This window comes from Corvus brachyrhynchos, unplaced genomic scaffold (assembly GCF_000691975.1).
Source record: "Corvus brachyrhynchos isolate BGI_N302 unplaced genomic scaffold, ASM69197v1 scaffold65, whole genome shotgun sequence".
Taxonomy (NCBI): domain Eukaryota; kingdom Metazoa; phylum Chordata; class Aves; order Passeriformes; family Corvidae; genus Corvus; species Corvus brachyrhynchos.
The window spans coordinates 4,149,081-4,161,869 of record NW_008238365.1 but is presented as its reverse complement, the minus strand read 5'-3'; the positions used below and the strand labels follow the sequence as shown (position 1 = coordinate 4,161,869).

Here is a 12,789-nt window from a genome sequence, read left to right as displayed (position 1 = left end):
ACTCTTCTTGCCAAGTAGATTCCAGGAAGGACCAAAAGGTCTTTTCTGTGCAATCATTTTTGAGGGCTGAAATAGCCTGGCTCCTCCTTAGTCTGTCTAGAGTGCCTGGCACACTCTCTGTCAGGCTGAGTGACCAGACAAGACCACAATATGCAGCACAGATGGGGTGATGGAAGTAAAAGTCTAAGATGCTGGGAAAAAACTGGTTACTGCTGACTGATGGTTTACATTGAAGTGTCTTATGGAGGTGGTGGTTGTGGAAGACCTGTGTTTGTAAGAGCCATACATTGTAAAATTCTGTCCATGAGCTCAACCATGAGCCTGGGCTCCCAGAAGACAGATTTTTTAACCAGCTACTTGCATAGCCAAATGGTCATCTCTGGGGTTACTTAACCAGCTGATCCTAGAAATTACTTGAAGATATAAAGATCAAGGCAAATTCTGTCTGTTTCCATTACCAGGAATATTTGCTAATTTTTAAATGATCAGTCTGTCTGCATATAGGTGCATGTTTCTTCTCTGTTGTTTTTCCACTTAGTAAACTGTTTTTGTTGTGATTCAGCTCAGTTCTGTGCTGTTGGACCAGCATGTTTAAGTCAAAATATCCAAATTTTTCCTAATCAAATTTTTACAGCATTTTAAAATCCAAATTGTGACTTGCTCTGTGCACAGGTGAGAAGGTAAATAAAATTGAAGAGGGAGACTTTTGTGGAAGAAACAGCAATAAGAAGGGCAAATAGATATGGTGGTAATGGAATAAGAAATATTGCTTGTGCCATTTCATTATAGAGGAAAATAAACATATTTAAACTAGACAAGATATGCTGTAATGAGAAGGAAAGAAAATTGGTGTTTGACTTCTTCTTATTGCCAGAAGTTCAAGATGGTATTGCAGCAGCCCTGAGACGCTTGGTCAGACATGATGCCTTGTATTTTCATTTACTTCTAAGAGTAGCAGAATGATTCTTGTTATTGGAAAATTATTTTCTCTGACTCTTGGGAAGGATGGCTGGCTTTGAAATAGTTTCTAAAATACAAATTGGGGAACAGTCTCATGCACTTGATTTTTTTTTTTTTTGTTACAGCTGAGAATAGTATCTGTAGTAGTTAAATGAATATGACTATTCACTTCAAATGATGCAACTTACCCAGACTATGTAAAAACTACTGTTTGAATTATGTTTTGCAAGTAGTGATATTGTTGGACTTCACCCTGAAATTGTCTGGAACCTATATCTAGTTGCAGGTGGAGTAATTTTGTATTCTCCATTCTACATGAAGTAGAATGGTAATCAGAATTGTGATGTCATGTGAACTGCTTATAAGGCACTGGAATTTAATGAGTGTTAAATAGAAACAAAATAAATCATTGTAGTCTTCTCCAAGGAGAAATTGCTCTATATAACAAGGCAAAGAGTAACACTTCAAATCCCAGGGCACCACCCAACCTGGCATGTTTGAGATGGGGCAAGTGGGTTCTCTAGACAGACACAGTCTCTCTCCTACACATGCAATGTACTCCTGAGAAGAAGGAAGGCTGATTCCTTGCTGAAATACTGGCAGGGAGGGTCATCTTAGGGGCTCTTTCTTCAAAGGAGCTAATAAGCAGCCTTGCCACACAAACTTGAAGGTAAACCACAGTAGAGTTACCAGTTCTAAATAGTCCACAGCCTCACAATAATACAACAAAAGTCTAGTCAACAGCCTTCAAAAGAGGGTGAAGATATTCATCAAACCTGATGAAGCTCCTATTAATTAGTGTTGTTAAGTGTTGTTACACTTTTTTTACTATTACTATTTTGAGATTTAACTAAGAAACCTAATGGGGCTACTTCTGCACAATGTTAATTAGATATGGCAATTCCACTTACTCATACAGCCTCGGCACAGAACCATCACATATCAATATTTAATTTCATTACTGATGTTGTGGTGCAAGTCACATCCGATTGAAGAGATAAATATGCTTAATTAATAATGAGATAAAATACATACAGTATGTCACCTTTTGTCATTTGAGCTTTATTAGATATAGTAAAAAAAGACACACATGGACATTGGAGAGGCCATGACATGGTGCTCTGTGCCTCTGCATTATCTTTGTCCTTGGATTTACCTGAGCTCACACTGCACTGTAAATATGACAAAGACATCTGCAAGTGTCAAGGGCACCAGCCTACATAAAGTCACACTCGTGTCTTGAGTAATTCATCATTTGCTTCCATTTTTCTGCATAATTAAAAAACTGAACTTTCATCTTGGATTATACATAGCATCTATAGAAATTCATTTTATCAGGTTTGATCACAGTATTCTCATCTGTGTTGAATGTGGCCTGGTACAGAGGCTGGGTGTGCAAGAATTCATTCTGCATCAGCATCCTGTGGAAGTGAGCCTTCTTCCCATTGGCACTGGACATCCTCTACTCAGAGCTTTCTGCAAGACCCTGTTGGGAATAGTGTATATGACTGTTGTACCACAAGGTAGAGTTCTGGATAGGTATATGCAGAAAGATTGCTTACCACTTTGTAAAGCCTGGGGGGAGAAGAGGACAGACAGCCAGGCCTTGAGGCTGTTTATGATGATGAACCATATTAAAGCAGCTTCCAGGCAGAACTAGGTCCCCATTTCATAAAGGGCTTTGTAACAAGTCTTAGCCTCAAAGACTTACAGCGAAATTCAAAACAGATGGATAAACAGGTACCACACAACCAGTGCACCAGATCTGCTGAAGTAAAGGAAACTACTTCTGTTCATTTTTGATAGAAGATCAAAGCCTTAGCGGGTCCCCCTCTGTTTGCAGTGTCCTTTGTAGGCCTGTGTTTCCAGGGGTTCACAAGCTAGCACTAGAAGTTTGTGTGGGCTGAAACTTGCTATGCAAGATCTTTACCTGGGGGCCATTTGGTTTGATGTTTTTGACAAAATTTTAAGAGCTCCTAAGTTAACTGTGCCAAACAAATGGTTTCCTAGAGGCTGAGAAGGTTTTTGAAACTTCCTTCAGGGAAAATTCCCAGTTGGCAGAAAACCTATGAAAGCAAAAGCAACTCACAACATTGTAACCTACTGAAACACATACTGCTCTCAGATCCGTTTGTGGTCCTCTCCTCTATGTTATATATAACTATTCTTATATTAGTATTGATAGTAACTAGTACAATGGGAACCTGTTGGGCTATCAGGAATGATTAGGGAAGGAGATGATTTCAGTATGGTCTGAAAGCTTCCCTTAAAAACAAAAAGAGCCAACCAAAAAATCAAGAGTGGGAAAGCCTTCCACTGTCCAAGCCTGCCTTAAAACCCACTCATCCAAAAGAAAACACTAGAGAGGGGAAGACTAATGCATGAAACATCAGTGTTTTACTGCAAATAGGCAGGGAGAAATGGAAATGCCAGTGACTGCAAGTGAGGGAGACTCTTCTTCGAGGATAATAAAATAGGACTGCTGTTCTTTTCAGCACCATGACCGGTATTGTAGGTGGTCACCATGCCTGGCACTGTGATCTATTGGTATGATGGATGTACTGCAGAGTTTCCAAAGGGTGTGACTGAGGTGTGGAATTCAGCTGTGCTGAACTCACACCTTCTGTCAGCTGCCAGAAGTGGGAGAGGCATCCTGGGACCTGTTCCCTCTAATTAGATTCCCTGGTCTTGACAAGTAAATACATTCAGAATAGGAGAATGGGGGATGGAGGAATTTGTGGAACCCATAGTTCCATCAGCCAAACGGAACAGTGAGAAGTGGTGTGTTAGGAACATTTTCCCCATGAGACCAGCAGCCTGGATGAGTACCTAAGAAATATATGGGAAATGAGAATTAATCCTCTTTGAGAAGAATCTTCCTCCAGAAGAGAAAGTGTGCTACAGCTGGAAGGGCAGGTAAGAGCAGCACTGCTTCCAGCTGTCTGAGCATACTGCTTGCACAGTAACACTGTGGCCAAACATCACCATAATGTACACGATAGTGTGTTCTTATCTGAAGAGAGAATGGCGGAGATAACGCAGCATCTCTAACAGTGATTGGCTTCCAGAGAATATGGAACACATGGTATTGGTTATACCAATACCATGGGTATACCCTGGGTAGAGACAGGATGTGGTAGTTGTACCAGGATCAGTAGCTAAAATGAAAGTGTAGCATAAAATTAAGTTCTTGTAATGGAGATACACAGGTTGAGGCTTTCTCCTACTATGTGCTTAGCAGTTGTATTGATACGTGAGGTACAAGCTTCCCATTCCATCTTCCTTACAGGGTGCTTTGGTAAACATTCATTTCTTCCAGGTTTATATTGTCATGGGAAAGTTTTCTAAGTTCTCTTGTGGCAGTGTGGATTCTGTGTGCTATGAATTACACCCATGAGCTGAGCGGATTAGAAAATTGGCTGCCCCTTCACAGAGCCAAAGGCATGCAGGAAAGTATTAATATTCTTAGTCTCTTCTTTCCTCTTCTTCCTTCCGAATTCATACCTGTCCTCACTGAGGAGCAGCTGAGAACAGTCTGGCCCAGACTAATGATTCCAGTAAGTACATGTAATGCCACTAGCACCTACACCAGTGAAATTCCCCTCTCCCTCTTTCTGCAGAGCACTCCTCCTGCACAGGGCCCATGACTCTGTTACGGTGTAGCAGCAGCAGCCACTTAGCACAGGCAATTGAAGTATTTCTCACCTGCCCAGCCTGCCTGAGTGTCCTAGGCTTGCCTGTGGGATATGAACTCGTGTCTCCAGATCTCCTTGTCATTCACATGCTTCCTTAAGGCTTGCTTTTGTATTAAAGTGCCTGAATCTGGTCTCAGGATTCATAAAGGCAGCATGTCACTGGTGATTACTAATAGCAATTACTGCAAATTAGGATATACACCCACATGACATCCAGCAATATAGGCTGAAGCAGATTAACGATTAAAACAGTAATTTGACAAGGAAATAACAGTCACCCCATCCTTTCAGTACATAACTGTGTCTGGTTGCTGCACTTTAGAACACCTGCCCAAAAATCTCCCTGTTTTGGTCATTTATACTTGGACATGGTTTTGAGAAGCCACAACTTATTTAGCCCCCCTTTTCTGTGAATGAGTAGTTAAAAATTGTTTCTTCTGATATTCATTATTTTGCGCTTGTCTATACTAGTAGGTAATGGAATTGTGTTGCAGAAGACTCACAGCTGGATATGACAGCCAGAACCAGATGTTCACACAACAGGCCAGACACAGCTGGTTCTCTGTAGCTGGCAAGGGATGTAGAACAAGTAAGTGCAGAGACAGCAAGCCTGAAAAAAATCTAAGGTAATCAAGCTGAATATGCCTGGAGTTTTAGGCCATCTGGAAGATTTCCAGAAGGCTATTTATTCTGATGTCTACACCTGCTGAATGGGAATGCTTTGTATGAACTCAGAGCTTGAAGTAATAGTGTCTCTCTCCCTTTTTCAGCACTCCACTCCCTCTAGGCAGTGTTTCTTGCTTGATAAATTGTGCTTTACAACTTAGGTTTGATTAAAAAAAAAAACAACCAAACCTTAAACTTATTTCCTGGCTATTGATGAGCATAGAAGGAAAGTAGCAACACTGGAGAACAGAAAGGGAGCACAGTGTCACAGATTGCCCCTTGGAGAGTTAAAGTCTATAGGGAGTGCAATCTGCTAGATAGGTTGAGAGCCACTGGAAAGATTTTCTTTGTCCATTTATAGTGAACTGGGAGAGAAATTCCCACAAGCACTTTTACTTACGGTTGTATGCACACTCACCTTTCTGTGCTCAGTGAAACAGATTGATCCAACAATGCCCCATCTGGCTCAGCCCTGCTGGCTGCAGTCTTCTCTTCACAGCCAAGCAGCACCTGCTTTGCTGTCAACATGAAAGCTCTTGGGACTTCCATTTTACAAAAAATTTTGGTGTTGATAGTGGTGATGAGCATGTTCCTACGGTGATGAACATTTGACTATGATGATTTCTCAGTGTCAAGGGAGGATTTTTGGATAAACAAGACCAGGAAGATCAGACATAGAAAGACCACTATTTTGAAGTTGCTGACAGGGTAGAGGTCTCTTTGAAGACACTGGTTTCCCCAAGCCTCTGTGCCTCTGTAAAGAAATGAGAGCACCTCACATGTGAGACACCAGTTACCTTAAGGAATGATGTCCACTGCTGCAATAGTAAGCTCTTATAAACACACAAAAATCTGTCTTTTCTTGTATTTGGTTTTTATCAATATTTTCCTGATCATTGTACTGATGCATTCAGTATAATTCAGTATAATTCTCTGAGAAACCTCGGGCTCTCACACTCTCCTCAGCAAGCAGCAACACAGATTTTGCCACCTCCCCACCTCAGTGTGTGCTGAGCAGTAACCATGCTATAGCTGACATGCAGCATATGCAGCTGCACTGGTGATGATTGTGCCCATTCCTGGTTCTCAGATGCAGAAAATGATCATTTCTTTTTTTTGTTCATGCATGTGATAGTTCTTCCAGTGTTATTACTGTTCTGAACCAGTTTTGGTGGGACTAGAGTTAATTTTCTTCATTGTAGCTCATATGGTGCTGCCTTTTGCAGTTGAGAGGAAAAGAGTGCTGATAACACACTGATGTTTTAGTTATTGCCAAACATTGCTTACACAGCATCAAGGCCTTTTCTGCCTCTCAAACTGCTCCTTCCCTGTGAGGAGGCTGGAGGTGAAGGAGAAGCTGAGAAGGACACAGCTGACCCTGACTGATCAAAGAGATATTCCACAATATATGACATCATGCTCTGCAGTAAAAGCTGTGGGGAGGAAGGAAGAAGGGGGGACATTCAGAGAAATGGTGTTTGCGTTCCCAAGTCACTATTAGGTGTGCCAGAGCACTGCTGTCCTGGCGATTGCAAATACCTGCCTGCCCATGGGAAGTGGGGAATGAATTCCTTGTTTTGTTTTGTTTGCACATACACTTCTTGCTTTACCTCTTAAACTATCGTTATCTCAACACATGAGTTTTCACATTTTTCCTCTTCTGGATTGTTTCCCCCATCTCACTGTGGCAAAGTGAGTAAGCTGCAGCATGATGCTGAGCCGCCTGCCAAGGCTGAACCACAACATGTCCCAAAGGCATGATCAGTTCAGCAAGTTCTCTGTAAATGCACCATAGTTCTCTCTCAATTTCCCCGCCTTTGCTGAAGGATACACTGGACTTCCTAAAATTCTTATGGAATATTTGTTCCTTAACCTGACCCAGATAACTGATGTGTTATGCTATGATGCTTTGCCAGAAAGAAGTTACAGTTTTTCTTTGATTATTTGTTTGGTTTCCATTAGCAGAGAGGTGAACTACAGAGAGTACTCAAGCTGATACCTTTGAAGGACATGAGATTTAAAAACAAACAAAAGATTTACTGTGTGTTATAAGCAATAATCAATAATTTAAACCTTGTTAAAACATTGTTGAAGAGTATTTCAAAAGGAAAGTAGTTATACTGCATTTCATGCTTAATTCAATGTCAATTAGCTGATTGTTAACTTCCCTCCAGCTAAATCTTGTTCAGCACAGAGAAGAGAAATCAAAAGCATTCTAGCTTTAACAAGCCTAGTGTTTCAATCATTCATCTCTGCCCGCAGGCTCAAAATCAATGTCAACAGACGTTTCATTGCAATTTTATCAGCCATTTCTTCATGTCACTGTTTTCTTGGTTGCCCTGATTGTCCCTAAAAACCGTTTGTGGGAATCAGAATTCATCTTGAGCAAAAAACCAAACAGACCACACTTACTCTTACCTAACCCATGGTAGGGTTCGCTTTCACCGAGATAGTACGAGGGCTGCTGTACGCCCGAACTCCCTAAACGGTTCAGTGCATTCGGTTGACCTGGAAGGGCAGCCGGGCGTCGGGGCCGGCCCTTCAGCACCGCGGACAGCGCCAGCAGCGACTCTGCCCGACCCGGCGCTGAGCGGCCCTTGAAAAAGCCCTCCCCCTCCTCAGCCCTCCTCCTCCTCAGCCCTTTCTTTCCTCAGCCTTTCTCCTCCTCAACCCTTCTGCTCCTCAGTCTTCCTCCTCCTCAGCCTTCCTCCACAGCTCTCCTCTTCTTCCGCCCTGCTCCTTCTCAGACTTCCTCCTCCTCAGCCCTCCTCTGCCTCGGGTACCAGTCGAATTCACACACACCAGAATAGCTTTACGTGTGTGAACAACTCTTAAAAGACAAAGAAATTGAGGAGCTCTCAGGCACAGAAGTTTTTCTGCCTACATATGCTTGAATTGGCTGTAGAAAAATGTGTCAAAAAATAGCAGGTGACCGCATAAAATTTATAAAGCATCACAGGAATTCCTATTTGCTTCACAATGATATCACATCAATAAATTGTGAGATGCAGTTCTGTGAAAAGCATCAAGAACAAGAGCTAGGCTGAAGGCTGAATTCAGATGCCAGTGGTGTTTCGGTCTTGTCAAGCTCTTACAGAAATTGAATTGATAAAACCAGGGTGTCTGATTGCTGCACTTACACCGCAAGCAATGTAGTAAGGTATGTTACACTCAGGAATGACACAGGAGCGGTATTTCATACTTCTTGCTGTTTCCAGACCTGGTCCATGGTGCTTTGGCTTCAGCTCACACTTTTGAAAGAACTGATTCGCTTTTGGTATCTGTGGTTTTCTGCCTACTTGCTTCAGGAACAGGGTGCACTAGCCCAGCATCCGGTGAGAAGAGTAGATCCACCATCATTACCCTTAACACCCAAATTGGTTCTTCAGCCATTATCCTCATTCACCTTGGACAAATAACTTAGTTAAATGATGTGATCTAAATGTCTTCACCAAGACTAAGAGAAACTTGGTATCTGTCCAGGCAGCATTTGATCAATGCTGTTTCTGAGGTAAATGGGAGACAAGCCAAAAAAATTAAAGTTATTTCCATGGCTCAGAGATGTTTGCAAGCACTGACACAATGCCCATGGATCAGATAGAAATTATAGAAGTTCATTCATTTAAATAATGATCAGGAGCTTCACTCTGTTCCTCCAGTTCGTGTCATGTTGTTGTGGAGGCATCTACAGACAGGCAGAATAAAGTACAGGTTGTGACAAGCCCACGCTGTTTACCACATGTGGCTGAAGACCTGAATTCTACAGCTGATCTTCTGATAGTTTCAAGCATATTTGCCTTATGAGTTAATACTAAATTTCTGTTTCTGTTTTCCCAATTTTACTGCAGGTTTGATGACTACTTTTGTGACACTTCTGTTTCAACAGATGTGTTTTTTCTCTTCATGAAACAATGATATTCACTAGGTAATTTTACAAACATTCCTTCACTGGAATGGTATTACATCTTAGCTTGTTCCTGGGAGCATGTGAATCCTCTTTTAGTTTTTCTCATTTTTGTTTTCCAGTGCAGCATCTCATTTCAAACTGTGACTGCATGTTCTTTGTCAGGAGCTGCTTCTGGTGTTGACAGAATCATGTAGAACCTAGCAGGATGGGAAATGGATGGCTGAGGCTGACAAGTGCCACCGGAACACCAACAATACCAGTGATGTTACACAAAGTTGATTGTCAGAGTTCCAGTTCTCCTTGATTCTGTCTCAGAAACAGCTAAAATCAAGGCTTTTTGTAAGAAGTTGTGTTAAGAGAAAGCTGAAAGTGCAACACTAACTACTAACAAAACTACTCCAAAATTCAAAAATGTTTTTCTTCAGGAAGATCCCAATCTTGCTATCACCAGTGGAACCAGCAGTTTACTCTGAACTTGATACTGCATCGATCTCTCTGTAGGCACATATCTGTGCCCTCATGCAGAGACATCAAAATGAGTATTTGTTTTTCTAGTATAAACTTTTAAAAGAAAGAACCAGTCCCCTGTGAAGAGGCATTCATATGAGCTGGCAAGAGCCATCCTCTCTTTTCAGGTTCCAGGAAGTGGTGATTACAGTGCAAGAAGGTGAGCCTTGTTTCCAAGACCTTTTTCTCTTGGGGCTGCAGAAACAACAGCCAACTTTTTTTTTAGTCTAAATTAGCTGAGGATAAAGGAAAAGAAACACTCTGGGGAAAATTCTGAGAGAAACATAAAGGGGGAGAGAAAAAATCTTCATCTGAAAAAACCAAACTTTTTAGAATAGAATAGATTTTTCAATTTCTGAAACTTTTAGGCTTTAAAAAAAGTGTCTTTTCCTATTCAGAAAATTGGTTTCACTTTCATGCAGTGAACAGAGTTCTGTTTCTAACGATGGAAGAACTTGAGTGTAGCTGCTGAGTAGCTGAACTGGGGATCCGACTACCAATGTGTCACCAGCTAAATGCGATCTGAGATGCAGTTTGCTTTTCTGTATCTCAGATCTCAGGGCTAAACCACAAACTGTACATGACACAACTAAATTAATATTTAAAAATAATTACTTGCTGCCTGAAGGTAAACAGAAAAAGGATAAATAATTGATAGCACTGGGACTGCCACACTGTAACTCTGCTGAGCGTTTATGATGTGCTGTGAAGGTTCAAAGGGATTGCTCGTCTGATGCCTCTGAAGAAGGGTTTTTGCTAATCATTCCAGGGCTTGTTTTGTCAGCCAGCAATGTTTTCACAGTTTGAAGCCCCAGAATAGAACGCCAGCTTAATTTAGGTGAATCTCTAGTTTAATTTACTAACTTTCATTCCAAGATTTGCATTGTAAATGATAAGGTGATTTTCATATAATTTTTTTTTTAATTTTTTTTTTTAGCCCATCAACATCTGAAGGGAAATTTTATGTGGTCTGCTGCCAAGAATGTAGAGTAGCTTGCATTTAAGGAGTTCTTAAATAACATGCCACCCTATGACAATACCTGTCTGCAGAGCCTGGTGATGCCTTGAGAGTTGGTAGCTCTTCTCTTTTCAGTGGTAAATATCTGTCCTCTTACAGCCCAACATGAGAATAATCAGTATTCAAAGTGGCAGATGACTGTTAAGAAAGGTCAGTGATTTCAAACTGATCAATTTTCTCCCTCAGTCAGAAAACTTCTCACACTGATTATTATGATTAGTTTTATTATTATTATATGTGCTGTCTCCACAAAGGACATCACTGTTTTTTGATGTTAAAGGAAAGCCTAAGCAAATACACCGGTAGTGTGTATGGGGAGTCAATAGTTACAGGTCTACAGTATATTTAGGTACAGTGCCATGCACCTTTATGGGGAAACGATCATTAGGTGAAACTTCAAAAAGAGAACAAAACTGTGATCAATGCCAGCTGGGTTGGGTGAGCCAACCACTCACAAAGTTTTATTTGCAATAGATATCTTTGTGTTAGGGGTGGGAATGTGCGTTCTTGTCTTTGTATCCAGTCAGACCTTCAGTAATGGCAGCTTCTCTAATGCTTTGCTCTGCCTAACACTTTAGTTTCATTGCTTGAAAATTCAACCTAAGCTTTTGCTTAGATTTTGGAAAAATAAAAAAAAATCACATTCTGTACTCAGGTGCCCAAGCATAAGGGTCATGTGAAGGCACAAAGTAATTAATACACTCCACTGAACAGTAGCCAGTATTTCAGTGAAATCTGGGAGACTTTTTCCAGATCCTGTGCATCTGGAAATGATCAGTAAGGATGACTAAATAGAAAACATGAAAACATATGGAATCTCTGTCACTGGAGATTGGCAACATGTTAAAAAAAAAAAAAAAAGTCTGTTGTTTAAGAATACCTCAGTCCTCTCTCACTTTCAGCCCCAGAAGCCCAGGTCTATATAATTGAGACACATAAAAATTGAGCACTGAGTCTCAAGTGGGACATATGGGTTTGTGTATATTAGGTCCAAGCTCAGCGTTTATAGCCAGAAAATCAGGTTGCCAGTTTTCATATTTTAAAACTATTATTGCAGCCTTTGAATAGTCCTGTATGTCCTAGCTCCACAGGTCCTCACTTACATGAGAACCCCCATTCTTGTTGAAAAAAATAATACTATTTCTAGTCCTCATTGTTTCAGAGGAAGGCCTAAAAGTGTGGCTGTCTACAGCCAGGGGGCTCATAAAGCAGAAGGTGACACATTGCCAGTATGCTTTCATTCCATTACTGCTAGGACAGGGAACTCCTGCATTTTCATGCTTGGGGTTCCCATTGCAAGGAAAGGCAAAACAAAAACAAACAAACAGAAAAAACACAAAAAGGAAACCAAAAAAGTCTGTTCTGAACTCCATTCCAACATTCAGGTCACCACCCTTCTCCTTTCTTCCCCACACCCAAGACCACACACTTGCACTTGCACCTCCAGGCACACGTCTGCCTGCCAACACAGTGGAGGTTACAATCTCATTGCAGTTCTGGTTATCTTTCAAAGAAAAATGTCCTAAAACAAACCCCAGGAGCTCAGTGGTGCAGCCCCACCCCCTGCCACGGAGCATGACCACACTGGCAGCTCACAGGCTGTGGAGAGAAGGGCTTTCTTCTTGCTGGGAAAGTGGCCAATGGGTGTTATAGGAAGCAGCTGTTTGGAGGCAAGTCATTGCTGTTAAAGCATTTGCTGCTGTGAGGGAATAAGAAGCATTGAGACAGACTGGGGCATCTCTGTCCAGTACAAGAATCACTGGGGAATTTCAGTTTTCTTCTCTGAATTTATGTTAACTGTAGGAGTGTTTCATGAGACCAAGGCCTTTGTTGTATTATCAGCTTGAGAAATAGGAAAAGGGGGATTCTTTCTTGAACACTGATGTCTTCATTCTGCAGGACTAGTAACATTAGTTTTAGTTTAAAAATCTCTGTGAATATCTACTGGGCTGACTGCTGTGTTGGTTTGTCTTAATGGGGGATAAATTGGCATGTCTAGAAACAGAGAATGGTATTGCTAATGTGAATTTTGTTTG

The 12,789-nt window shown here is 41.2% G+C and overlaps 1 long non-coding RNA gene across 1 annotated transcript in view; it reads right to left on the bottom strand.

The window, feature by feature from the left end:
• Window positions 1-7,735, bottom strand: part of LOC108447146 — a 17,706-nt gene extending 9,971 nt beyond the window's left edge. Inside the window, exons 1-2 of the long non-coding RNA XR_001862546.1 lie at window positions 7,725-7,735; window positions 5,434-5,438 (exon numbers count right to left, since the gene is read on the bottom strand). This is a non-coding gene — a long non-coding RNA (uncharacterized LOC108447146). The remainder of the gene's footprint in view (window positions 1-5,433; window positions 5,439-7,724) is intronic.
• Window positions 7,736-12,789: the final 5,054 nt, after the last annotated feature.